The following is a 27,393-nucleotide window of genomic DNA, read 5'->3' on the forward strand; positions in this document are numbered from 1 at the left end:
TACTGTGGGTTTGTAGCACATATAAGTATACATGCCAATAACAGCACAGAAGAGGGGGTAGTGAGAAACGGAGCTACATTGTACAGAGTTTCTTTTTTTTAAAATTTTATTTATTTTTTGGCTGCGTTGGGTCTTTGTTGCTGCGCACGGGCTTTCTCTAGTTGAGGCGAACGGGAACTACTCTTCGTTGTGGTGTGCGGGCTTCTCATTGCGGTGGCTTCTCTTGTTGCAGAGCACGGGTTCTAGGTGCGCGGGCTTCAGTAGTTGTGGCGCGTCGGCTTAGCTGTTCTGCGGCATATGGGATCTTCCCAGACCAGGGATTGAACCCATGTCCCCTGCACTGGCAAGTGGGTTCTTAACCACTGCACCACCAGGGAAGTCCCCAGAGTTTCTTTTTGTCACCAAGAAATCAGTATTAATTTAAAGTAGATTGTGATAAATTGAAGAGGCATACTGTAATCACTAGAGCAAACATTAAGGAAAGAAATTGAAGAAAGTTATAAAAGTAAAGAGGAGAAGTGATCTCAGCAAGTTAGCACACTAGGAAGTCCCAATGCTTGTCCTTCACACACACACACACACACGCACACACGCACACTAATAAAGAACTACAAGCAGATGAAATAGCATAGCACTGGCAGAGCTCTGAATGAAAGAAAGAACTTGCAGCCACTCAGTGGAGCACAAAACCCAAGGATGACTGCATAGAAAATCGTAGGAGGCATCTTCCTGGGATCACCCCATCCCCCAGTCTGGCACAGCTCAGTGGCAAGAGGGATGCCCTCAGCAGGACCTTCCCACATGGGGGAAGGGAGATCAGGAGGACCACAGCAGCCCTTGTCACCACTGAGACACCAAAAGCTTTCACCACTGAGGACTTCCAGAGAGTTTGCTGACACTGACCCCAGCAAACGGAGATGCTTGGAATCCACACTACTGTGTCTCCCTGGAGAAGAAGCCACTGTTGTCCTCCCTGCCTTGAAAGGAGCTGCCATTGCATCCCCCCCAAGGGCCAGAGCTGCCATGTCCCCACACCATCCTCCCCTCTCCAAAACAGTTGTACCCATGGCCAAGACCCTAGCTCAGAAGCCACTCTGTATACACTTGACATTGGCACCACCAGCACCACAGCAAGTTCACTGTGCCCTGAACCTCAGAGCCATAGTCACTCCATGTGCGCCTGCATCTTGGACACCGGTATCGTTGTCACAGCAAGCATGCCTGCACCCTGGATCTGGAGGCCACAGCCGCTCTGCACGTGCCAGACCTGGTCCTACAACCACGGCACACATGACTGCACCTCAGACTCCAGTGCCACCATGGTAGTGAACATGCCTTCATGCCAAACGCAGCACCGAGAGGGATCTTCTTGACCACAACATCCTCCTGCGGGGAATAAAGAGAACCAGAGCATCCCAGCAGCCTTCTCCAAAGAGGACCCCAGCCAACTCTCACCACCACCAAAAACACCCACTGACTGTTCAGCATGAGGGATAAAATCAAGTATACCACTGCATCATAGAATTTCAGAACAATGAAGTAAAGAGAATACCCATCCACAGGCCTCCGGAGAGAAAAACAGGGGACAGAGGACCAGTGACCTCAAAGTAATCATGGACGCTGGAAAATAATGGAACAATATCTCCAAAATTCTAAGGAAAAGTTATCTCCAACTTAGAATTCTGTCTTAAGCCAAACTATTAATTAGGAGAGTAGAATAAAGACATTTTGGGGCAGGCAAGGTCTCAAAACATCGGTTCCACGTTGCCTTTCTCAGGAAGGGACTCGGAGATGTGCACCACCAAAACGAAAAAAGAAATCAAGGAAGAAAAAGACTTGAGATCCAAGAAAGAGAACAGCCAAGATGAGAGAGGTGAAGGAGATTCCCAAGAAAATAATGAAGAGAAATCTCAAGAAAATAACTGTGATGCAGGCTTAGGAACAACCCATGCATTTTGGAGTAGGTCAGAGGGCTCTAGGGGATTTCTTCGAGAAGGTGATATTATCATATTGCCCAATATGTTCGAATGTATTAAGAAGAGACTTACACAACTAGGGACAACTAGCTTGGAGGGTTGAATTAATGATAAACATATAGATAATTAAGCAAATGAAAAATTAAGTCAATTATATCCAGGGAAAGTTTATTATCGTGTTTGAAAAAAAAAGTGTAGTATACTATATGGCTCAGCTGCGAGTAGAATTTATGTAATCATAATACAGACACTGAATACTTATAAAAATTACATGGCTCTACTGGAGAGATGGTGAGATAAGGAGGGTGTGCTGGAGAGATTGAGAAGAGCTAAATTTGCTTCATAATAAGAAATCAAAAGGTCATGTCTGAAACCGAAAAAAATCAAGAAGTAGCAATCTAAACCTGCTACTGATATTTGGCGAAATGGGGGTAAATGTCACAAGCATCTGTTGAAATTTCTGAAAGTATGGAGTCTGGAGAGCAGAAGAGAGCCGGCAGCTGGCAGAGGCAAAGGAGCCTCTCTGAGTCTTCAAACTACATACATGTATGACCCTGAGAGACACTAAAAACTAGATTTAAAAAAAAAAAAAAGGAGAAAGAGAGAGAGAACAGGATGACACAGGTTATGGGGCGGGGGGTAGGGGGCAGGGCAAAGCTTCTGTACTCACAGGTGGACTATTGCCCAGAAGCAAAGGGAGATTCTGGGACAGCAACCCTGAAAAAAATCTTGAGGCAGCAGGGAAATGTGATCTTTAGCAGTTATCCAGAAGTTCACCAAATTGCACTTATCCCTAATCCTTGGGAACTCCAATAGGAAAAGGACTTGTGTTTTTGTTTTATTTTTTTATTTATTTATTTTAACATCTTTATTGGAGTGTAACTGCTTTACAATGGTGTGTCCATTTCTGCTTTATAACAAAGTGAATCAGGAAAAGGACTTGTTTTTTCAGAAATAGCTCCGTTCAAAACTGGAGAGGGTACAGGGCCCATCATTAAGGTTTTGAAAGTCATAACCCCTGGGCCCTAGAGGAGGTGTCTGCAGACAAAAGGACTGGAAAGCACACAGCAATGGCTTGCCGAACTTTTTTTTTTTAATTGTGACCTGCAATTTACATTACAACCCAGTACACACATGTAAATAACTCAATCCAAAGTTTCACCCCAAATTACCTATTCTTACCTTCCATTTATTCTACTGTGTTCTATTCCTAACCCTTCCCCTTTCTTCTGTGTGCTTTGTTTTATTTCATTTTTTAAATGCTGGTTTTGACCTACTAAATGTCCAGCAGGCATCCTCTCCATCCCTTTTCCCCAGTCACAGTGGATCCTACGTGCTCCGTTTCCACGAGATCTGGCATCTGCCCGCTCACGACCACCTCAGTGCTCTCACCCCGCACAAGACATCACTGGCCTGGACAGTGGTGTTCTCTGGACACTCCTCCAACCCCGGTTCTCTCCCTGAGTCACCCTGTTTTATTTTTTGGATGGTACTTATCCGTAAGTAAAGTTACCGTGTTGATCGGTTTATCTGATGGCTATTGCCCGTCTGTCTCCTGCGCTGACTAGAATACAGGTCAGCCCCACAAGAAAAGGCCTTACCGTTCTCGTCTGTCACTCCGTCCCCAGGGTCTCCAGCAGTCCTCAGCACACCGAAGGTGCTCGGTCATAGCTGGTGAATGACTGAAGAATCCTCACCTGGGTCCTACCGTCCCCATTTTCCAGGGTTCACAGAAGGAAAGAGATCTGCTCGGGCTGCCAGCTGGCGCGCAGGAACACGAGGACTGGATCCCAGGGCTCCTGACCCACAGGCCAGTCCGCTTTCCTCTCCAATGTGCTGCCTCCTGGAAAACTCTTCCCAGACCTCCAACCCACAAGCCCGCTAATGACCGGCTTGAGCTGAGAGCAGCTGTTCTGGGAGCTTCAAACCCTGAAGGCTGAGCTGCCGCAAATCAGACTTTCTCCGTAGTTTAAAGAGAGATCGGCAACGTCTGCAGCTTGGCAACTCTGGGCCCTCCCTGGACCCCTGAGAGGCCGCCCCGGCCTGCTGTGGCCACCCCTGATGGGACACGGCCGAGTCAGTGGAAGGGCTTTTGGGGCTGAGTGCCCAGGACGGTCCTGGGCCCCATGCAGGACAGTAGCAGAAGCTGAGACCAAGCCTGGTGACTCAGTGGAACCCAGAGCAGAAGTTCGAAGGCCCAGAGCACGCAGGGAGAAGGCACAGGCTGCCTGGGTCTTTGGGGCCTCAGCTCTCCTCTCAGGCTCCCAAGAGGGGGGTCACCACTGCTCAGCCCTCAGTACCCTCCATTTAACTCATTTCTTTCCCCAGACTCCGGTCCTGCCTCAGCCCTGCCCCACATTCCAGCTTAAAACAGTCTCCCAAACAGGACACACTGGAGTTTCTAGCCTACTTGGGGGCCTACAGCCAGAGCGGCCTAAGTTCACGCTCCCCTGCTTCAGCATTGGGAGGGACCACCTCCACACACAGGACTGAATTCCAGGCCCGGAAAGGTACGGGGTAGGGGACCGCTTGCATGGCTCTGCCCCTACTCGGGTCACACACGTTCCAGGTACCCAGGTGCAAACACCTCAGCCCCCTGGACCTTGAGGGAAGGTGGGGCAAGTTGTGGAATTTTCCCAAGTCATAAATGGAAAACATTTTAATGTCCCGAGCTCAGCCGTCAGGTTCCCATGCAGGCTGTGGGGCACTTAGAGAAGTGCTCACTCTCTCCTCGGCCTCTTCATCTGCAGAAAGGACAGAGCAAAGTTGACCCTTTGCTGATTTCCTGCAAAAGGAGACGGTATCATCTACTACCCTCTTTTAGCTCCTGAGAAAAGAGGGTTGATCACACAGGCCCTTTAATGACAGGGGAGAGAGAGCCCCTGCTGTCTTTCTGTAAGTCAGTGTCAGGGAGGCTAGTGGTGGCCAGACCACGTCCCAGGTGAACCAAGGGAGCCACGTCGACTCGTGCCTAGGACGGGAGAGGACAGACGACCCAGCTCTCAAACTACCCACCCCATCACCAGCAGCCCATCCGGGACACTCTGGCATCCCTGGCTTAGTTTGTTTCCTTCCATTTCTTCTTTGGCAGAGGAAACTAGACACAAGGTGGTACATTCAGACCACAGAACCATCCTGAATATTTTCCTTCTCTTCTCTTTTCCTCCTTTCTTCTCCCCCCTCCTCCCTTTTCTTTTCCTCTCCCTCTCTCTCTCTCTCTCTCTCTCTCTCTCTCTCTCTCTCCCCCCTCCCCCTCCCCCTTCTCATAAGCCTCTGGCACCATCACAACAACCATTTTCAAGGAGGGCTGATTCTGTTTGCTAAACATTTTGATCCTATCATGAAACATTAACCTGAAAGTGACTCACAGGGGGTTCTGCAGAAGTAATTTCTCTGTGTGTTCACCATCTGTCACCCGTCCCTTGGTCTCCCACATCCTTGAGAGCATCAGCAGGCCCATCTCAGGGTGCTTCTCCCTGTCTGCTGCCAGTTCTGTCCTTGGACCAGAAACAGTCCTAGTCATGAGATGGTAGTCAGGGTGGTGGCAGGCGACCCTGCTAAGCGCTGGCTGCGTCCCCGCCAGGAAGCGCCCTGAGTCTGTGCCTGAGGACTGCGGCTGAACCACGGGGTATGTGGCTCTGCTCCGTGCTCTGTCCTATTTTCCTAGTGTCAGGTTCCAAACAGCTACTTCACGTTCAAGGAAGACAAACAAGGCAGCTAAGGCACTCGGGAATCCTGCCGGCTTGATCGTTTCATGTTTACTCACGCTGCGGTTTAGGCTAGAAAGAGCCACACGCACGACCCTTCTCAGATGGGGCACAATCGGAGGATCAGTCGGCGCACAGACATGGTAAAAAAAAAACATCGTTTACTGGGTTCCTACTCTGTTCCAAACTTCTGTCAGGCGTTTTATAGGCATTGCTTCTAATCCTCACAACGACCCGTAGTGGGAGGCACTGTCATGTGTAGGTGAGGAAACTGAGGCTCAGAAGGGTTAGATATTTGCCCAAAGCCGCCCAGCAGCAAGTGGCAGAGCCAGGATCAGTCCCAAGGTCCCCGAAGCCCGAACTGGGCACTCAGTACACTTCGTCCCCTCCTGGCTGGTCAGGATGGGGTGGGAGAAAGTGTGTATCCCATTTGCTTCAACTTCTATGGGGCAGTCAGTTTGAGTCGATCTGGGGAGAGCAGTTAAGCATAAGGGAGATTAAGGAGGTCTGTCCTTGCGGTACAATTCTTGGAAAGGGGTGAACATGAAGACCCACAGACTGGTTTCCCCCAGAATCCCTCCCCAGTGATGGATAACAAGCATGCCGTGATCTTTTTTGACTTGGCCCTGTTTCTGCCTCTAAAGCCCATGCTTATGGTCTAGGTTTTCTTAGTGATAGAAAGATCAACTTTATCCCTGTATGTGACAACTTCTCCTGACACCCATCCTTGGCCTCTGTATCATTAGAGATTGGCTGGTGGATATGAAAAGAATAAAGTCATCGGCCGCTAGGAGCGCTGCTGAGCTCGTGAAGCAACTGGGAGTCGGCGGCCGTGCTTCCATCAGTCGGGAGCACCTCACCCCACCCCACCCGCCAGATTAAAGCAAGGCAGAGAACAAGCAGGCGCTACCCAAGATATGGGGGTACAGCCTCATCTGTGAGTGTCTCACCTGCTGGCTCTCACCCCAGCCTCATTGCAAACCCACAGGACTCTTTCTCTCTGTCTAGCTGGCCTTGACCTCTTGCTGACCCAGACTTGAAGTATCTGCCAGGCCCTCCCATTTTGCAGCTTCTGGTCCTGCCTTCTGCCCAGCATGATACATTCTATTCGGTGAGTGGGGAGCATCATGGAATCCTGGGTCAGAAGGTGCCAGAGCTTGAACCTCTCGTTCCAGTGATTTGACAAAGATCTAATTAGTAACAGAGCCAGGACTGGAGCCTGGATCTCCCGGTTCCTATCCAAGACTCTTTCCATCTTTCAAAGGAGGTGAGATGATGCTTAAAGGCTCTCCTCTGACCATCAGGGCTGCTTCACCGCCATCATTAGTGGCATCATTTCTTCTTTCCTTCCAGAGTTGGGAGTGCCAGGGAGGCCTCATTCCAGCTGTCACTCAAATGTGCTGGTGCTGGGCCTGGAAATACTCTGCAGCATCTTCTAGATGGTGAGTCTTACAAACGTCCATAAGATAAAAGTGCAAACTCTGCAGGACAAGCCACGGTGGAGAGGAGAGTGACCGGGTGACAAGAGTTCACACTTGCGTGCAGTGTCCTGGGCTTCTTAAACAAACCAGCAAGCCGGGCCTGTAATCAGGCCCACCCTCAGTGTTTGAGAGGTCCAAAGCCAACACGTAAATGGAGGCCCACGCGCCATGTGTCCAAATATTTGAGAGCTGTAAACCAAGCTAACGAACTGTTAGACAATGTTTGTTCTTTCCTCTTGCCTGGACAAACATATCTTTATAACAACCTCAAAGGCAGGTTTCAATTCCAAATCCTTGGACTCCTGCAACGCCAGGGGCAGGGAGGTGAGGTCTCAGCCCCACCCGTGGCCTTCCCTCTTTCCTTTCTGACCTGAGGGCCCTTGCGCTTATGCAGGAGAAGCCCCATCCTGAGGGTCCAACCTTCACCCACACTCCAGAGACCAGGAAAGAGGCCTGCACGGGCCCAGATGCTGGCCATTCGGGCAGGAAGTTCCTGGATCCTGGATGCCTAGAGCACAGAATAAGGAAGGAACGGATTTGGAGTGGGCACGTTCTCTGGCCTCATGGCCCCCTTACCTGGAGGAGACCCAGAGCAGGGCTCTCTAAAGCGTGGGGTCCAAGGCAGGCCCTCTTGCCCATGTATAAGGCTAGTACTACTAAAATGAGTTCCATTGTACAGATGAAGTAACTATAACTAAAATTTGAGTGATACCATACAGGCGCACGCCAGTCACAGAAGAGCTAGGACTTCAACCTGAGCCTGCCGGCCTACAGATCCCCTGCTGTGCCCCTTCCCCCAACACCCCGCGGTCCAGCATCCCCTGGGAAACGCAGTGAGCCACTCCCTGCCAGACTAGTAAGATGGAAACCATCTCTTTATTGGTCTCCTTTCCTCCTGTCTTGTCCCATCATCCATCCAGGTTTTCTAAGACACAAAAGCCGTGACACTCATCCTTCTTAACCCCCTGCCTTCAGAGTCATGTTCAAAGACCTCACCTTGGCCCGTCACACCTCTCTTGCATCCTCTCAGCCACGGTCAAGCCCCTTCTGGCCTGAACACACTCTTGCAAACGCTCTTCGTCTCCTGCCACGCTCCTTGTCAGGCCTTCCCGCTGCCTCTCCTAGCCAGCTCCCTCATCTTCCTCAGCTGAGCTTAGACGGCATCTGACGCCTGCCCAACTCCAGTTCTAAGGTAGACGCTCTTTGTTAATTACTTCCTACACCAATAAACGGCAGGCACCGCACCCGATACTTAGCACCGGCTGGTACGGAGTGAGCCGCCCATAAATGCTCATTGACCGCCCCACCACCCCGGGCTCCCTACAGAATGGCAAGCTGGCCCCCCACCTCCCTTCAGTGCTTCTGCCTGAGTCAACCTCTTCTGAGAGATAAGGGCAGCAAAGAGCCATTATCCTTGCCAACATCAATGCCTCCAAATGACAAACACTTCCTGGATCCTCTTAAAATGCTGGACCCATGATGGAAATGTCCCTCCCAAAGGCAGATGGTAGAAACTAGAGGACTCTGGCCGGGGACCGCGAGTTCTAATTGGGGACGGTGTCCGCACCCTCCGTGTCTTCCGGAAATAGAGCCAAACAGAAATCTCTTCTTTCCTTCCTTCTCTCATCCAATGAACAGGGACCAAATTCTCATCACCAGGAGGGATACCCAGGAGCCTTAGACAAAGGAGTTTGTCCGTGAGTAGCTTAAAAAGGCTGCTGGGAACAGGTAGGACTAACTTAGACAGTGCTTCGGGCTGTGGGAGCTGAAGACAGCAGAGACCCATCCCAGGTGCGCATTCTTTGCATTCCCGGGGGGAAAGGCGAGTCCTTACAGTGGTCTGCCAGGTCCATGGGATCTGCCAGCACCCCTGCTCTGTCACCATCCTGGCATCATCTCCCACAACTCTCGTCACCCACCCCTCACCCCCGCACTGCACTCCCGCATGAGGCACCCCTGCGCAGGCACGTGTGTCCACAAGGTGCCTCTGCATTGGCTGTGCCCTCTGCCTGGAACACCCTTCCTCCCCTCCCCTCCTGACCAACTCCCTCATCTCCGGCAAATCTCTGCTCACAAGTCACCTTATACACGAGGTCATCCCCGGCCGTTGCACGTGGATCGAGCGCATTGTGGTTACTGAGGCTGCCCTGTCCATTGCTTGGAGGGACTACGGGGTCAGTGCGCTGCAGAACAAAGGGCTCTAGATTCGGGGTCAGACCAGCTGGGTGACTTTGAGCAAGCCCCCTAACCTCTCCAAGTTCGGTGTCCTCACAGGTAAGGTAGGGAGAATAGTTCTTGAGTGACCTATTTCACAGGACTTCTGTAGGATCAAAAGATGCCTCACTCATCTTGCCTCTTGAAAACTAACTTGGATCCCTAGGATTGATCCAAAAGGCAACTTTAGAATCAGTGTGCTGTCACCAAGTCCAGACGTACTCTCCCAGGCTTGGCCCAATGTTCCCTGATCCAAAGGGCCACCGGAGGGGAAGAGCTCCCAGGTGGCCCGGCTGCTCTGGGCTCCAGCCCAACCTCACAGCACCTCATATAAAAGACAGCTCCATTCAGAGCAGGAGACATCAGGTATGTACCCCAAACACGGGGCCATCTTCTCTTTGTCATAGTGTCTCTTGACATTGCTAATTACAAAAACTATTCGCTGCAGAAAATGTAAAAAATTAATGCCAGTCTGTAGAAGAAATGTAAAGTCCTCTGTTATCGCACCATCGAGAGAAAAACCACAGCTAATATTTGCATATACCCTCCCAATCTTTTTTCTACACATATAAGAGAATTAGATATTATTAGAATTAAAGCTTTCATCATGTCTTGTTTACTTTGACACTGGATGTTCCAGTCTTATTTATTTAGCATGAGATCATTAGCATTTTCCTACGTCATCAAATTTGTTTTGAGAATGTTATTTGGATGGCTACATGCTATCCTGTGCCAGAGCGCGAACTATAACTCAGTTGACCCCGTCCTGTGGTTAGGCGGTAGACGCGAGACTGTTCCAGCAGAGGTCGGGCTCTACTTCCTCTTTTTCCCCGTCTCTGCCTTGCTGACTCTCCTGGATGAGGATCCAGGCCTGTATGTACCAGGCAGAATGGGAAGCAGGGGGCAGAGACCCTGCCTGCCCTGGACAGGCTGCCTGTCTGTGTGAAGACAGAAGACAATGTACTCACAAGAAGCAGGAGCTCCATGCCGAATGAGGGGCTGGGAGGGTGAAGATGGGAGACAGCATTTCCAGATGGGGTGGGACGGCTCCACTAAGGAGAGCATTTGCCACATGCTGGGGCCGGAATACACTGGTGAGCAGTGGTGCAAACGCTGAGTATTCTGCCAAGGACAGCCAGCCCAGGAGGATGCCGAGTTCCTGAGCGGGACCATGCCTTCTGCCTGCAGACATGATTCCTGCCCCTCAAAGCCTACAGCCTCAGAGGGAGACAGATACTAATCAAATAGGCTCACAAATAAAGATAAAATGACAACTGGCCCAGGAAGGAGAGGATCACCTAGGTTCCCTCAGGAGGCGGAAGTGCGGCCCGCCCCCTGCCGGAGGAGCAGGTGTGAAGAGCATCGGTCTGGAGAGCAGAGCGTCAAGCTAGGCCAGGCCCAAGAGGTAGGCAGAGCCAGGCCACACGGCCCGGTGGCCATGCTGTATTTTGTTTTTTGCGGTACGCGGGCCTCTCACTGTTGTGGCCTCTCCCGTTGCGGAGCACAGGCTCCGGACGCACAGGCTCAGCGGCCATGGCTCACGGGCCCAGCCGCTCCGTGGCATGTGGGATCCTCCCGGACTGGGGCACGAACCCGTCCGTCCTGCATCGGTAGGCGGACTCTCAACCACTGCGCCACCAGGCAAGCCCCGTGCTGGGTTTTGACCCTGGAAGGGATGGGAGCTGTTGGGGGTCTGTAAACAGAGAGAAGCCAGGATCGGCTTTCCATTCTGCGTCGGCTCCAGCTATGGAGGAAAAGCTGGCTCAGGGGAAGAGGTCGGGGGCCAAGGGCGGGTGCAGGGCCGTGAGCAAGGGGCTGGTGCTGGAGCTGGGCCGAGCTGACGTGAGCCAGGGCAGCGGCACAGGGGACGGGAGGAAGTGGAAGAATTGGGTCCGTATTTAGGAGCTAGAGTCAAGAGGTTGGGTCAATGCTGTGACTCCCCAGAAAGCCCCTGTTCGGGCACACTTGCTGCTTTAGCCCCACCAGCCCGTTCGCATGAAGAGGTGCCCCCATTAGTGGGATGTCTCCTTAGACAAAGTCCTTAGCGGATGTCCTAGAGAAGAGGGAAGGAAGGAAGTGGGACCGGGCCCAGATGGGAAGTTGCAGTGAAGGACAAGGGGACAGCACAAGTGCCTCAGGCACAGTGGGGGCCGAGTCCCACAGAAAACAAGGCCAGCCACCTTAGGTCAAGTCACTTTGCAGTGTGTACACCTACCCTGGAAATAACGACAAGTGCCCTGCACCCCCAGTGCTGTTGTGAGCATGGCAGATGAGATAACTTTGAAGGACCCTGCAAACCCCAAGAGTCTGGGAAAAGAACTCGGCCATGTCTAGGCTGCCGCAAGAGTAAGGCAAACTTCCAGTAGTCAGCCCTGGGGGACAGAGGTCCCAGGAGGAAGCAGAACACTCCCTCACCCCCTCCCTCCCCTACCCCCATCTGAACTGGAGTCCCCTGTCTGCCGTCAGAACTGATCCCAAAGGCCAAGCTGTGGTTAGTGGAGGAAACACATGGTCTGGGGCAGGCCCCCCTGGGCTACTCCCGTCTGGTCTGGGAGACAGATCTGGAAGAACGTCTGGTTCTACTTCTCCTCTCTGAGCCTCAGTTTCCTCATCTGTAAGCTGGGGATGCCCACATCTGCCCCACCGAGTGGCTGTGACAGTGTTGTGACACGTGCTAGGCACTCAGTATGGGCCTTGCTGCTGGCAGCTGGAACTCAAGCCGCTGGTGGGTGGAGTGTAGGCTCCCAGCCTGCCGATACCGCTGGAAGGGGGTTCTCCTGCCCCTCCACGCAGGCAAACTGCTGACAGTGGCGAAGCCACGTGGCCACGCTTGGAGGAAAACTGCCTTGGTTTCGGTTTTCTGTGTTTTCGCTTTGTTTTGTTTTTTGTTTTTTTAAAGCCTATTTGGGTTTGGTTTCGTCTAGGGTTTGGCCATCGCGTGTGCTTTGCTTCTACTTGCGGCAGGGCGGCTGCTCGGTTCGGGTCCTGGCCGGGAACGAGCCGCTGGAAGGGCTTTAGGACCCGGCGCGCGCCTTCTGGCCTGGCGCCTCCCCGTCCCCGGAGCCGCGGGCGGAGAGACTTGAATGAGAGGCTGGAGGGGATCGCGACTGAAAGGCTCGCGGTGGAATAGCTCCGCCGTCGCCAGGCAACCGCCCTGACGCAACGCAAAAAAAAAAAAAAGAAAAAAAATCCCTTAAAAAAAGAATAGTGCTGAGAATTCCCAGGAGCGAGAGAGAAAGGGAGGCAGAAGCCGGCTCAGCCTCGAAGCGGGGGCCTTGGGCTGCGGACGAGCGGGAGCCCGCGTCGAAAGGAGGAGGCGGGGACCTCGGTGACACCCCTGGAATGGGCCTCGGAGCGCCCCGGAAGGTGGGTTTGCAGCAGGGCGGGGACGCTCCCAGGTCTGGGGGCCGGACTGGGGATGATGTGTCTGTGGCCGGCGGCACTGCCAGGGGAGTGCACTTGCCAGTCGGGGCGCCGCAGGTCCTCAGAGCTGGCAGTGGCGGGGAGCAGCCCAGTCCGGGGCTGGGGGAGCACGGACCCCAATGCGCCCTGGAGCGGGCACCGCCCCCCACACACACCAGCCCGCAGGAGATGAGGTCCTGCCTCACCCGTTCCTGGGGGCTCGCTCCCCTCAGGGGGAGCGGGACAGCTCGGCTGGACTCCATCTCCCATATTCCTGGCTGGCCCCTTCCAGGAATAAGATCTGGGTGGAGATGTGAGGTTTGAGGTCTGAAAGGGAGGAGCCCCACTCAGTCTCTCCGGGTCTACTCCCAGACCGCTGGTCGCCTCCAAGCCCACCTGGTCCCCTCTGCCTACTTCAGGCTCAGCGATGTGGTTATTCCTGCCCCCAAGGACGCAATCCCTAACTCAGGAGAAGTGACCCAGGGCACTTGGGCCCGAGGGTGCTCTGAAAGGCTGAGGCCAGTGCGATCAGAGGGAGCTGTACAGCCAGAAGGGCCCCTGGGAATGAGAGGGTCAGCCCTGCGGCTGGGCACCCAGGTCACTGGGAGAAGGCGGGAAGGTCTGTGGCCCGAGGCCAGGGGGCAGGTGTCTCTGTGCACCAAGTCGGGTTGTCTGTTCTGCTTTTTAAAAAATCCCTTATTGCTGTTTTTCATTCCCTGCCCCTCTGGAGAAGATCTGGAAGGTGAGTTGCTTCCAGGTCGGTGGATCACGGCCACTGTCTTAAACCCGCAGGCGCGTTCTCCCAGATTAAGTTTCCACCAGCTCCCAGCGGTTCCTGGTGAATCCCAGGTGGAATGAGCCCAGGTCCCACCAATAGGGCAATCCCCAAAGTGCCCGAGGGAGGCGTGGCTCTAAGCAGCTTCCTTTCCGATGCCCCAGAGACAGTCTTGCTGATGGAGAGTGGAGAGCTGGGCAACGTCCAGGGAGAGCAGAGGTGGCCTGACCGCATCTGCAGGGTGGGAGCTTCTGCTAGCGGAGTTTTAAGGGGCCTGGCAGAGCAGCTACAAGCTGTACTGAGTGCATAAGGGTGACGGCTCTTCTTTCCTAAGTGCACTTGCCAGCCGGGCGCTGCTTGAGAACCCTTCACACCCGCTGGGCGTTTGACCCTCACGATCACCCTTCGCGGGAACATTATACCCCCATTTTGCCAATGGGTCTCCGAGAGATTCGGTAACTTGGTGCGGCTCGTGGGGCTGGTGAAAAGAGCAGAGAGGTTCAGCTAACGTGCTGACTCCTAAGACAGTGCTCTCAAAGGAAGGCTGCTTTTGGACATCTGATCAGAGAGGCCAGAGAGGGGGAAGAAACCAGTCAGACCCAGACCAAAAGAGAGCTGCAGGGCGGGGCTTGTCCTGTGACCTGGGAACGTCCCTGGCACCTCAAGGGCCCTGTGGAGCCAGGAAAGCAGCCAGGCTCTGCATTCGACCTGGCTGGCTTCAAACTGCTCCCCTGAAGCCGGGAGAGAGAAGGGTCCTCCCTCACCCCCCTTTTCCTCCTTGCCCCCTTGAAGACCCCCAACTTCTCATGCACTCGCTCCTGTCTTGTCCTCCCAGTTACATGCATGGATTTCCACTAAATTAACAGTCCCACCTCCGTGTCTACCCGCTTGGTCTCCTTCCAATATGGACGCTGGCCGGGAAGTAAATTAAGGCAGTGCCTAACTATTGCTGAGAGACTTCCACCGAGCCCCAGGCCGACGAGGAAGAAACTGCTTGTCGGGCTGTTCACTCACACACGCAGGCGGCTTTCTTTAGGTAAATTTTGCCCATGGATAACTCCCTCAGCCCTACAGGAGCGTCTGGAATTCCCAGCACCCTCTGGGAGCTGCGCTCTCCCCAGCAATCGCTCTTTGCCTGCCTGGGGCATAGAGCTATTTGCAAAGGTGGAAGATGAATGATAATGGAAACAGCTTGCTCCCTGGTTTGTAGACTAGGCGGGACAGAGTTCTCACTCACAAATCGGAGACCCTCTAGGATTAACCAGGATGGCTCTTAATATGCGCATGTACCCTGGGATTTGGACTGGGGCGAGGAGAAAGGAAGGAAAGGCAAATTCTGAAGAAGACCTCGAAGCGGCGAGCATGGGCTACATGGAGGGCAGTGGGCATGCGGACCCGGAAGGATCTGGAGGTGGGCAAGGGGTTTAGAAGGAGCTTTGCCATCAGCCTGTAGAGTTTGAGCCGCCACAGGGGGTCAAGTTGCCGACAAGAGTTAGGAAGACTGCAAATGTCAGTTTCTACGTGGCTAGGACAGCTGCCCCGGTGCATGAAAGCCCGGTGCTTCCACACTCTGCCCCCCAGCCCCTCCACGCTTGTCTCTGGAGAGGTGTGGGAGCGGAAGGAGACAAGATGACAGAGAAATGGAGGGGAGAAGTTACAAGTGTGCGCTGCCTCACTCCTGGCTCCTTTCCTCCTGAATGCTACCCGACAGTCCCCGCCCCCCCATCCCCCCAGCTATGCTCGCCCATGAAAAACTTCTTAAGGGAGGGAACGCAGAGCACAGCAGCTGGTCTCCCTGTGGGCACACCCATCCAGGAAGGTAGGGGGGCAGTGAGCTCCCCAGCATCAGGGGTCGCTTCACTCCTGGCCCCTGCCCAGCAGCCTTTGCAGAGCCCTGGGGAGGGACGGGATTCAGCTTCTCCCGGGGCACAGACTGAGCTCCCGCTTCTTCAAGGCCATCTCTCCAGTATGGCCAGACATTCCCCTCAGGTATCCTGATCCAGATGTGGGAGCTGGTCATGGGTTCCCAGAGACTATGTCATAGGGCTCGTCCCTTGGGACCTGGAAGGCCCAGCCCAGAGCCGATTTCCAGGTACATAATGGGCCCAGACGGTGACCTCCACGGAGGCCGCAGCTCAGGGCCCACTGAAGGCTGAGCTGTTTCCTCATTCCAGGAAGCCAGCAGGGCCTGAGTGTGAGGCAGGCACTTCAGCCCCAGAAGGCCAGCTGAGGCGGTCCAGGGTGATGATTATGCAGGAAGGTTCTAAATCAGGATCCTTGAGCGGGAGGCCGCTTCGCGCCCTGGTCGCCCCTGTCCATCATCAAGTCAAAGTGACACTACCTCCCTCGTCCTGGGAGCATTTCCATGCGCCTCACCCTGGGGCACCGCCTTACCGTACACTGTCCTACTAGTTTGGTCCAAATTCTCAGGTTCTGTTGTGTTGTTGTTTGTTTACTTGTTTGATGACAGACACCGAAACTTTGAGGAAGGTGAGAGCAAACCTCCCTATCAGGCCGGTTGGAAATAAGCCTCAGACTGGATTCTGCCACACACCTAGACATTTTTTGAACACTGTTTATTTGCCAACGGGTCCAGCAGAGTTCAGACGGCCTGTTCTGTGGGCTCAGTGAGGTCACAGCCATCTGCCTCTCTAGGAGCCCCGACCATACCTCCCCCTGAGGTCTCACCAGATGCTTTCACTCTGCTCCTTCAAGAGTCAAGAGTGTCTCAAAATTCGTTTGGCCCGCATGTCTTGAATACCTCTGTTTTCACCTAGGAGAATGCGCTTCTAACGTTTACCCTGCGAGTTCTCAAATGTCTCGTGCTGAGCGGTAAGAAAGACAGCCAGTCGCTTCCCAGAGCCCCCTCTGCAGAGGGGGGACCCTACACCAGGCTGCCAATGCCAGCCGGGGTTGGAGTGTCCCTCGTTGAATGCGGCTGGTTGTAGCTGGCCCGGTGATACCACACAGAACATCTCATGTCTGTGAAGGGTTTTAAGATCAATCATGGACATCCCACCAAGGAAGCAGGACAATGGCCCTGTCCTCAAGGAGGTGCAGTGTCTGATCAGAGCTGCCGACGAGAAAAGACCACTCGTGCAGCCCAGAGTCCTGGGCAGGCAACAGCGTGCTGTCCTGCGCGTTCTGGAGTGCACAGAAACGTGTGGGCTAACGTTAGTGGTTCTGCAGCCAGGAGAGGTCCAGCCAAGCACTGTTGTGGGCGGGAGGTGACCGTCCTGTTAGAGGCATAACTAAGAATTCACATACACTCTATCTCATCGGATCCTTCCAAGGCTTTGCAGTTGATTCCACTATGATCCCAAGGTCATAGAATTAGTAAGTGTCCGGGCTGGGCTATCAACCCACGTCCACCAACACACAGCCCTGTCCCATCCCTATAACCTGCTGCATCTCTCTGTCCGGCTCCCGATTCCTGCCCTCTGTGAAGTGTGAACTCAGGCAGCTCAGCAGCCCAGCTACGTTCAGCTCAACTGACCTGAGAAGGGAGCAGGGGCACACACCCTACTTTCTGTTCTCCCTGGGCCCCGGAGGGGGCGCAGGGCTGCACTTTGGATGAGCTGCAGACAGAGCTGGAACGGCCCCTCACTCCCACATCCTTACGACGGGCCCTGCCCAAACACAGGGCAACTCTGAGGGCCCTCCAACCCCCTGAGAGGTCAGCACGCCCAAACAGACTATGCAGGTGAGGTGCCCTACGTAAGCGAGTGAAACTTCTTAGGAGTCCTTGCCAAACCACTGGGCTCTGGGACTTTCGACGCAGAGTAAAACAGAAAGCCAGTCGTCCCAACACTCTCCCATTTGAGCCGGAGCTGGTTGTTTCTGCACATTTGAAGCTGGAGCCCGTTATTCTGTGGACTCGGACAGTCCTAACTCTGCCTTGGATGGGGGCTGAGACAAATGCCAATTAGGAGACACTTTGGTGGGGCGGACGTACCCCACGGGGGAGGATGTGTAGCCCCAGCGTCTTTAGCTGTGAAATGGTGCCTGAGTTTTGCTCAGCTGTGAAATGTTCCCTGTTCTTAGAGCCAGAGCACCCGCCCGAACTGCCTTCTACTTTGATCTCTGCAAATTGCTTTAAAGGCCACTCTGTGTCTGCTTTCTCCCCCCTAATCCCCGTTGCCATGGCCTTTGGCCAGAAGAGTCCTGCGGTCACATGCAGCAGTTGGCTGGGCGGCGACAGGCTGCCTCACCCCTCCTGAGCATCTCTGCCTCGTCAGGGTTCTCACGGAGGAGAATCTGCGCTTCGGACTCTGCATTTCCCATGGCTAATCCCCCCACTCCCCCCGTGGGACCCTCCGATTCTCAGGCACCTTTCTCCCGGCCTGTCGGGGTGGAGCAGCCCTTTCCCAGGGCCTCGCGGCCTTGGAAGGGACACGGCGGCGACGCCGGGTGACCCGGCAGGCCCCCCGCTCCTTTCAGTGAGGCAGTAAATTAGATCTGTGGCTCCTGGGAGCCAGGGCCTCTTCCCGACCCACAGGGACGCACAACTCTTCCTTGGCGGTTTTCTCAGCCACCTCTTTCACTGGGCAAAAAACGATAGGGAAGTTCCGCCTATCCCCAGCCTCGCGGCAGGAGGCCTGTGTGCTGTTCTCCGCGGCAGGGGGCAGGGCCCATCAATTATTCAGCGTGGACCGAGCACTTTATGCAGAGGCCTTAACAAGTATTTTTATAGACTCTTGTCTCACGAGGTCCCAGAGAGACAGAGCAAGGTTTCTAGACAATGGAAGCTGCACTGGGAGTCCAAAGACGCGGGTCTGAGCCCAGCCAGCTCCCTGAACAGAGCTGTGTGACCCCAGGCAAGTCTTGAAACGTCTCTGGTTTGTGATTTCTCTGGGGTCTAACTCTCAGGAAGGCCACTGCAGCCCAGGCCATCGAAAGTGGGGAAAACGTTTGTAGGCTGCAGTGTGATTTCCTAATGTTTGTGATTGCGCCTGTGATTCCAGGTGTGGACGCGGGAGCGCTGAGTGAGAAGCTGAGCCGTGGCCATTAGCACAGGACGTTGCAAACCGAACTTCACTGGGAGGAACGCCTGAGAGAACACTGGTGAGTGGGTCCCTGTGCCCCCTGCCGGTGCGATTTCATGACGAGGTGACAACCCCACCGGGTGCTGTGGTCTAGGCTCTGTGCTTATTGGTGAGGAAGGAAGTGTCAAGGCCGTTCCACCCGAACCATGCATTTGGCAGGGGAGAAGCAGAGCCCTGAGGGGAAGTGAGTGGCCGCAGGCACTGGGGCTAGGGGTGGGCATGGGGTCCCTGGAGCTGACGCCCCGGTCAGGAACTCCTGTTTCCCATCCGGGTTGGACCTGTCCAAAACGGTGGCCCCATTCCCCTTCCCTAGCAGCGGTGCTGGGACTCCTGGAGCAGGCAGTGAGGGAGTGAGGATTGCAGCCCACCGGGCCTCTCACCCCCGGTATAGAGGACTGTAGAATAAGGTGGTGTTTGAATTAGGCTCAGAGACTCATCAAATTCAAACCTGAGGCTACGCGGAAAGGCCAAAACATCAAGTTGAGACCAGTCTCCCAAACCCACCCCGGCCCCCCAACTCAGACTCGCTAGAAACATTCTGACCTTGAAGCTGCAGGAGGTCTTCTACTGGGCAGGAAACCATCTGGAGGTGTGAATTTGTTCACTAGCTCACAGCACTGCCGTCCTCAGCATTTATTGAACGTCTGCTGTTTGCAGAGCCCTGTGCTGAGGACACAAAAGAGAAAGGAATGCCCTTCCCATCGAGGAGCTAGACAGTGGTCAGGGAGCCAGACACTCCCACGGTTCAAGGTCATACAGGCCAGGGTGCCGTGCGTGTGACAGAGGCCAATGCCGGAAGCCGTCAGAGAATGGCCTGGAAGGTGGGGTATCCTGGAGCGTTTTGGCCAGCCCTCAGCTGAGCTTCAGAGCAGAGCTGTAGACCCAGTGAGAAGGGAGTTCCCTGAAGGGGCTGTGATGGACAAAGGGATAAAACCGACTGCCCAGAAAGTCCTCCTTCTTTCATTCATCCAATCACTCATTCACTCATCCAACAAGTTTATTGAGCACCTACTATGTGCCAGGCACTGTTCTGAGTGCTAGGATCACAGCAGTGAACAAGAGAAAGTCACTGCCCTCAGGGGACTTACATTCAACGTGCAGCATCCTAGTTCTGTGAGTGAGGAGAGCTATGAAGAAAAAGGAAGCAGGGACATCTCAGTGGGCTGGTCAGAGCTGGTCTCTGTGGAGGTGATGTGTGAACGGGCGCGTGAGATCAGGCGGAAGTCAGTTGATGGCGCAAGGCATGAGGGCAGGAGCACAGCCTCAGGCTCTTAGAGGAAATGGCTGGAGTCTCACAATGGTTTGTGGCAGGAGGAGTGACCCAGGCAGCAAACGGGTGGCTTCCAGGAAGTGGAAAGCGGAGGGCTCTCCTGGTGGCAGCTCGCAGCCCCTGTGGGCGTGCCTCCCCCTGAGGGGTACATCACCGGTGCATGGGAAGAACCCAGGTACCACTCCACTTCCCTCACTAGCATCCCAGAGCACACACGCAACAATGAAGCACCCCCCCAACACACACCCACACACACACACCCCGTCCCAGCTCAGTTTGCCTCCGCCATGCACGCACAGTTTGTACCCAGGGTCCTGTCTCTGCATCTTGTCTTCCCCCCCATCTCTGGCACTCCCAACACCAGCTCTGACCAAGACCTGGAATAAAGATGAGCTGGGAAAGATGATCTGTGAAGGGCCAGACCAGCGGGTGTCCCCTCCTGCTCCGGTCACCATGGCAACCTCAGAGGAGGCGAGAAAACACGTTCTCTGGCAGCTCCTGGAAGCACCCTGGTGACCATGGGCCACAGGACTGTGTCCCCAGCCTCTCAACCCTGGCCGTTAGGGCTCCCTGAGTCTACAAAGCACAGACGGGATTTCACAGCCTCCATCGGCCACCGGAGGTCAGTCCTGAGGCCCAGCCCTGTGCGCTCAGTTTAAGATAAACATCAGGGTTTTATGATTAAACCTAAAAAAGCCTGCCTCGTCCCAGCTGCACTTCCTTGTCCCAGACCTACCGACCTGTCGCCCACCTGGAAAGAAAAGGGACTCGCTGCTTTAGGAAAGGAAAGAAAAAGGTTCAGGTGTGAGCCATGGCCTGAGCCACGCTGAAAGCTTATAAAACGCAGTGGAAAAAAAAAAAAAAAAATGCAGTGCAGATGCTGGAGCCCTTTCCCCCGACTCTGTCCTCAGCCCGGTGGTGGCTGACAGGGTGGACGCTGCAACACCTCATTTCAAAAGAGGGGCCGGCTGAGACCCAGACAGGCGAGGCGAGGTGACTCCCCAAGTCTCAGAGCTCCCGCTGGAGAGGGGCTCCGGTCCCAGAGGACAGACCCGCAGCCCGGGAAGCAGGGGTCCCCTTTGTCCTCAGCCCTGGCAGCCCCTGACCCGCTCTCAGGTCACGGCCTGTGGGTAGAAGGTGGGGATGTGTGGCCCTGCTGAGAGCTGGCAGGCAGGTCTGGCCCGGCTAAAGCCAGAGTGGGTGCCGTCCCTCCCTTCCTGCAGCTCCTGCTCCCAAGACGCTGGGCGGCCCCTGAGCCCTGGGCCCGAGTCCGTCCAATGAGCGTTTTAGGCCTGGTGACACATGTAACACGCCCACAGGGCGGCTCTCTTTGGGGGACTGATGGGTTGGGCTCATCAGTCAGGGGCCTGAGGCCCACAGAGGTAGAAGGTGGATAAGCAGAGGCAGCAGCAAGCAGAGCCAGCAGGCCTGCCGTCACACCCCCGCCCCCGTGAGCGGCCCCGCTGCTGGGTCTGTGTCCTGCGGGGACACTTCTGCAGTGAAGAATCGGCTACACGGTGGCTGGGGCCCTCACGGGATCTGAATTTCCTCAGCAAGGCAGGTCTGGCAGGCATGGGGTGTCTTAAGGGTCCGTTCCTGCCTTTACCAACCCCGCCCACAACCCCTGTGTGTTACCCACCGCTCTGCGGCTGGGGGCCAGGGCCGGCCTGCACGCGTGTGCAAGAGAGTCTGCGCTGCGTGTATCACCAAGCCTAAACCCAGAGCGTGTCAGCTTATGCACGAGGACCCACGGGCGGCACTTCTGCTGGAAGGAGCAGCATACGTGTCAGTTTATCCCTGTGGAAAACTGTTACTACATCCTCATCAAGCACTGCCTGTAGTAGATCGTAAATTAAGAAACATATGAGGGGCTTCCCCGGTGGTCCAGTGGTAAAAAATCCGCCTTCCAATGCAGGGGACGCGGGTTCCATCTCTGGTCCGGCAACTGAGATCCCACCTGCCGTGGGGCAACTAAGCCCACGCGCCACAACTACTGACCCCACGCGCCACAACTAGGGAGAGAAAACCCCCATGCCACAACTAGAGAGAAGCCCACGCGCCGCAACGAAAATCACGCGTGCTGCAATTAAGACCCAATTCAGCCAAAACTAAATAAATAAAAAAATTTTTTTAAAAAAAGACAAGAAACATATCAACTATGAATGCGGATGGACTCTTGGTAAAAGCTTCTTTGAGTCCACAATGGTCATCCGCTCTCTGGTTCTCAGCTGGAGGTGGCACCCTCTAAGGGACACGTGGAAATGGGGGGAGGGAGCCTCTCTTGGTATTCAGGTTGTTTTATGACACTGCTTAGCTGTCAGTCCTATGCTTTGCCTCCCCCTCATTTCAGTCAGCGCTCCTGGTTATAAGCAACAGAAAGCAGTGTTATTGTAAGGTGTACACAGAATTGGCAGGAGGTAGAGACCCAAGAGAGAAAACAGGCAGAATCGGGGCAGCTCAGAAAACCGAGAGGCGAGAGGGCCCATAGTGATCTGTCTGAGACCCACTCATCGGGGCACTAGGTTTTTATTCACACAAACACCCCCTCCCGGAACACTTCTGACACCAGATGTGTGAGTTTCCCACCCCAAACAACCCTCCAGTTCTCTGCAGACACCAACTGGGTGTTCTACGATTTAACTCAATTTTGACACTATCCACCTAAGGGTAGCATCAGACCCCACAAGTTAAGGGCTCAGTCCCACAAGACTGTCCCCCACTTCACACACCAATTGCAAGTCCCAGGTTGTCACCTGAACTTCTGACCAACTGGCTGTAAACCAGGAATTGCCCACAACCCCTTCCTCAGATTCAGTCATCTGCTTAAATAGCTCACAAAACTCAGGGAAGAATTTAGTACTTGTATTTACCATCCAAGTGAAGAGGTCCATAGGGGGAGGGGTGCAGAGCTCCCATGCCCCCTCCAGGCGTGCCATCCCCCCAGTACCTCGGCGTGCTCACCAACCTGGGAGCTCTCAGAACCCCTTCAGTTGGGGTTTTATGGAGGCCTCATTGCAGAGCCATGATTGATTAAATCATTGGTGGGTGGTGATTAGGTCAACCTCCAGCCCCTCTCTCCTCCCCAGAGGTCAGGGATGGGGCTGAAAGTTCCAACCCTCTCATCGCGGGTTGGTTCCCCTGGCAACCAGCCCCCATCCTGAGTGGTTTCCAACAGTCACCTCATTAACATAAACTCAGGTGTAGTAGAAGGCGGCTTCTTGTTAATAACAGATGACCCTCTTTGCACCTGAATGCCCTGGAGCTGTTTCAAGAAGTGGGAACAAAACTGAGATACTCTAACAAAAAATACTCTTATTGCTTTCATCATGTAGAAAATTACAAGAGTTTTAAGAGCTCTGTGTCAGGAACCAGGGATGGAGACCAAATACACATTTCTTATTATATTACAACATTACCCTCCCACAGTCCTTCAGTAAGGATGGTTTGGCTAAGATGACGCCACATCCCCTGCACTTGACATCTTCCTCCAAGGTTCAACGTCCCTCCGTCCTGGCCTCACATGCCCCAGACTCAGAATCCTGGACCTGAGCAACTGATTGGCCAAGCTCAAGCCTCATGCTCAACTGTCAACATCCACTGAGTCATTTTATGTCCTTTGTCCAACACACGCTTATGTTGGTTCCAAGTGTCAGGAACCCGCTTCAAAGTAGGAGAATATATCAAGGCTCTATAATCAAGGTCAGGTGGAACTGCTTCCCACAGGGCCCACTTGAGGGCCTCAAGCTACCTCATCTGCTTGGCTTCGCTTGCTAGGCAGACCCTCTCCCTGTGGTGAGCAGTGGGGCCACGGCCGGCTTCTGGGTGGTTCTGACACAGCCACCCAGGGGGGCTCTGACGGGCCAGTTTGAGTCATGTGGCCACCCTGAGGCGAGAGCTGTGACTTCCTTCCAGGAAACAGAAATGCTCTTTCCAGGGGAGGGAGGGGACACTGGGCAGAAGTCCCCTCACCTCACGATGCTGGGCCTGACAGCCTGTATCCAGGCGCCCGAGGTCAGGGCAGGTCTTGCGAGGACAGGTGGGGGAGCCCAGATCCCCTCTGCTTCTCTGAGCCCATCCAGATGCGGGGGGAGAGGTGTCCGTGCTCTTTGCTTGTTCATTCACGAACATTTAAAGAGAGCAGCTTGGCCCTAAGGGCTGGGGGTTCCAGGGTGCAGAGCCTGGTCCTTGCCCTCCTGAAGCTCAGAGCCCGACAGAGGAGACCATGCAGAAAGTTCCTGGTAGAAATGCTGTGGCCCGAGAGGGCCGCTGAGCCCAGCGTTATGAGCCAGCCTGGAGCCGGACTGCAGGGTTCCGAATCCCACCTTCTCACTTAGTTCTGTGACCCCGGGCAAGCTACTCAACCTCTCTGTGCCTCAGTCTGCTCATCTGGGTCACGGAGACAAGAATAATATTGCCTCATGGGGGTATTGTGAGGATTGAATGTGTTCCTGCACATTAGCTCTTAGAACAATGCCTGGAATGACCTGCTCTGAGTAAGCGTCAGCTAATGTTGGGATGACATAATTGTTTGCCCGATGTGGTCTCGTTGTATCCCCGGGGGCACACACAGCTTGGGCAAGTCAAGAAAAACTTGAAGGGGAAAATCCCTGAGAACTGAGGCAGAGAAGGGAGGGAAGGGCATTCTAGGCCGAGGGGACAGCTTGTGCAAAGTCACGGGGGCCGTGACAGGGCCTGGTACTCGGTGTTGGAAGGATTGCGTATCATGGAGAAGAAATGAGAACCCCGTAGTGGAAGGAGCAGGCCCGAGCCTGGGGATCCACACAGGGAGAGAGTGGCTTCGAGTTTCTTAGGAAAACGTAGGGCAAGAGGGAGGGAGGGAGGGAGTGTCCCTTGAGAGAGGGACGGAGAGACAGAGAGAGTGAGAGAATGGGTCAGCGCATCCTTCCCTGCCCGCAGAGCCCATCTAGGAAGTGGGTTTGGAAGTTGTCCAAGTGGACAGACTAGGTCATGATGAGATGGGGTGTTGGCCGAATGACTGGGCTGCGCCCACCTGGCTCCCCCAGCAGCTGGGGGAATTAGCTCACGGCTGGCACGGCAATCTTCGTGGCAGCAACCGTGCGCCCAGAGCGAGCCAGGAGCGTGTTTGAACAGCAGTCCTTGTGTGCTGCGTGGGTCCCGAGCGCTGGCACGTTGCTGCTGCAGGAAGGCTGCCGTGCCCCCGGGGGTTGTCTTCTGCTTCAGGAATTTCGTGTTCCCCTGCAGCCCGGTGGCCTGCCTGGCGGGGCATGCCTGGGCCTGGTCAGATTACCACCTGGCCCTGTTTTTCCAGATGCCTCAGGCCCCAGGTCTGGCAGCCTCCTGTGGCTTCCCTCCTCGGGCTCTCTGCCTTTGCCACGTCCCCAGTGAGTGTCACTTTGTCTAGGGCTTACTGTAGACCAGGCACTGTTAAGGACTCGATATTTGTCACCTTATGTAATATTCAAAATGACCTGTGAGGTTGATGTTATTACCCTGGGGCTGTGGCTTCATGAGCCAGGGACCTGGGCAGCCCACAGGGCCCTTGAAAATCTTTTTTTTTTTAATTAATTGATTAATTTATTTGTGGCTGCATTGGGCCTTCGTTGCTGTGTGCGGGCTTTCTCTAGTTGCGGCGAGCGGGGGCTGCTCTTCTTTGCGGTGCGCGGGCTTCTCATTGCAGTGGCTTCTCTTGTTGCGGAGCACGGGCTCTAGGCGCACGAGCTTCAGTAGTTGTGGCTCGCGGGCTCAGTAGTTGTGGCACACGGCTCAGTAGTTGTGGCGCACAGGCTTAGTTGCTCCGTGGCATGTGGGATCTTCCCGGACCAGGGCTCAAACCCGTGTCCCCTGCACTGGCAGGTGGATTCTTAACTACTGCGCCACCAGGGAAGCCGGAAAATCTTTTTAGTTAGTACTTTTTAATGAGGCGCCCTGATTGCATTTTGCACCAACCCTAGCAAATTACATAGCTGGTCCTGGTTCTTCCCACTTGTCAGGAGAAGACACAGAAGCACAGAGTGGTCATGAAGCCACATGACCAAGATCACAGAACTGGGACCCTGGGGGACTGACCCCAAGGCCTATGCCCTCTGGAGTAGAAAGAGGCTGACCCGAGTCCCTCAACCTTCCCAGCCTCGATTTTGCCATTCTCAAAATGGGGTGACCCCTCCTGCTTCTCAGGGCAGCTCTGAGGCTGGAGAGAGAGGACGTGCACACTCGCTAAAGCTCAGCTGATCAAGGGTCAGCACGGCTGATTCTCAGCGCACTGGCGTTCCCGCCAGTGTTTCCAAGCCATCCTGACGCCTTTGTGCCGGTCTTCTCTGAACTGATTTAGAAACCACTAATTAAAATAAGCTCCCCCACCCCCCACCCCCTGCCCAGGAGGCAGCTACAAGAAGGCAGTCGTAACTGTCCCCTCCACACCGCCCCCTACCCCGCGGCACCGAAGGAAGACCCTTCCTAACAGGTCCTCCCTCTGCAGGCAGGGTGCAGGTGGCGGAAAGGGGGAGGGAGACAGACGTCCCAGCAGCTTCTTCTGCTCACAGATCTCAGGGCTCATCTGCAACTGGATCCTCTCCAAAAAGCTTCGCTGGAACTAACCAGCGCTCCTGGTCAGTGGAGCACGCCCTGTAGGTTCACACCACCCCGGCACACTCCAAACAGACTCTGGCACCTCAGCAAAGAGGCAGACGGCGCCTGGGAGGGGCCCCAGACTGCGGCTAATAGGTCTTTAGATTTGGAGAGATTCTTAAGAAGCCTGTGTGACGGTGAGGCTGCACAGAAGACCCCCATGAGAACACCCCAGATTTGCAGGGCATGCTAAGCCTGCAGCAGGTACATGCAAACCTTAGTTGTGCCACTCCCCCAAACCTAGGAGGTTGGTATTATCACCCCCATTTTACAGGTGAGGAAACTGAGGCTCAGCTAGCCTGGCAGCACCTACGGCCAGACCATCTGATCCCAAGTCTAGTGTTTCTGTCTCAAGACCAGCGGTTCTCAACCCTGGTCATCTCAGGTCACTTGGGGAGCTTTAAAATATGCTGATGCCTAAGTCCAGCCACGGACTTACTGAATCAGGACCCCTGGGATGGCCATGGGACTTGTGTTTGTGGAGGTTCCTCAGGGGATTCTCATGTGTGTGGCTGGAGGCAAGAGCTAGGTTTCCCTGCCGTTGGTTGGGGTGGAAGATTTCTTCTCATTCCCGGGCCCAGGCTCAGAGCATCCCTCTGATCAGATGCCACTGCAGGAAGGGGTTGCAGGAACCATCCGGAAAGACAGCAAGCTCAGCTCTTCTTGAGTAGCTCCAAGCCTCAGTGGGAGAGGAGCCCACAGTCTCCCTGGTGGCCCAGCCTGCCCACCATTGCCCCATGCTTGGTCCCCGTCACCCCAGACAAGCAATCACAACTCTTAGTTTCAGCTTTTCTCCTCAGGCACACACAAGTCAATGAAAATCTCTTCCTTCCCCGCCTCTTCCACACCAAGGGCGGCATCCTCTCCAGGCTGCGAATATATATTTTGTTTCATGTACGCTTTATCTTGGACATTGT

The 27,393-nt window shown here is 54.5% G+C and overlaps 1 protein-coding gene across 1 annotated transcript in view; it reads left to right on the top strand.

Moving 5' to 3' along the window:
• Positions 1-12,511: 12,511 nt before the first annotated feature.
• Positions 12,512-27,393, top strand: part of FAM167A (family with sequence similarity 167 member A) — a 33,684-nt gene continuing 18,802 nt past the window's right edge. The window contains exons 1-2 of the mRNA XM_079926951.1: positions 12,512-12,744; positions 18,520-18,619. The gene's annotated coding sequence lies outside the window, so the exon portion shown is untranslated. The remainder of the gene's footprint in view (positions 12,745-18,519; positions 18,620-27,393) is intronic.

Source organism: Stenella coeruleoalba, assembly GCF_951394435.1.
Source record: "Stenella coeruleoalba genome assembly, chromosome: 7".
In the NCBI taxonomy this organism is placed as follows: Eukaryota; Metazoa; Chordata; class Mammalia; order Artiodactyla; family Delphinidae; genus Stenella; species Stenella coeruleoalba.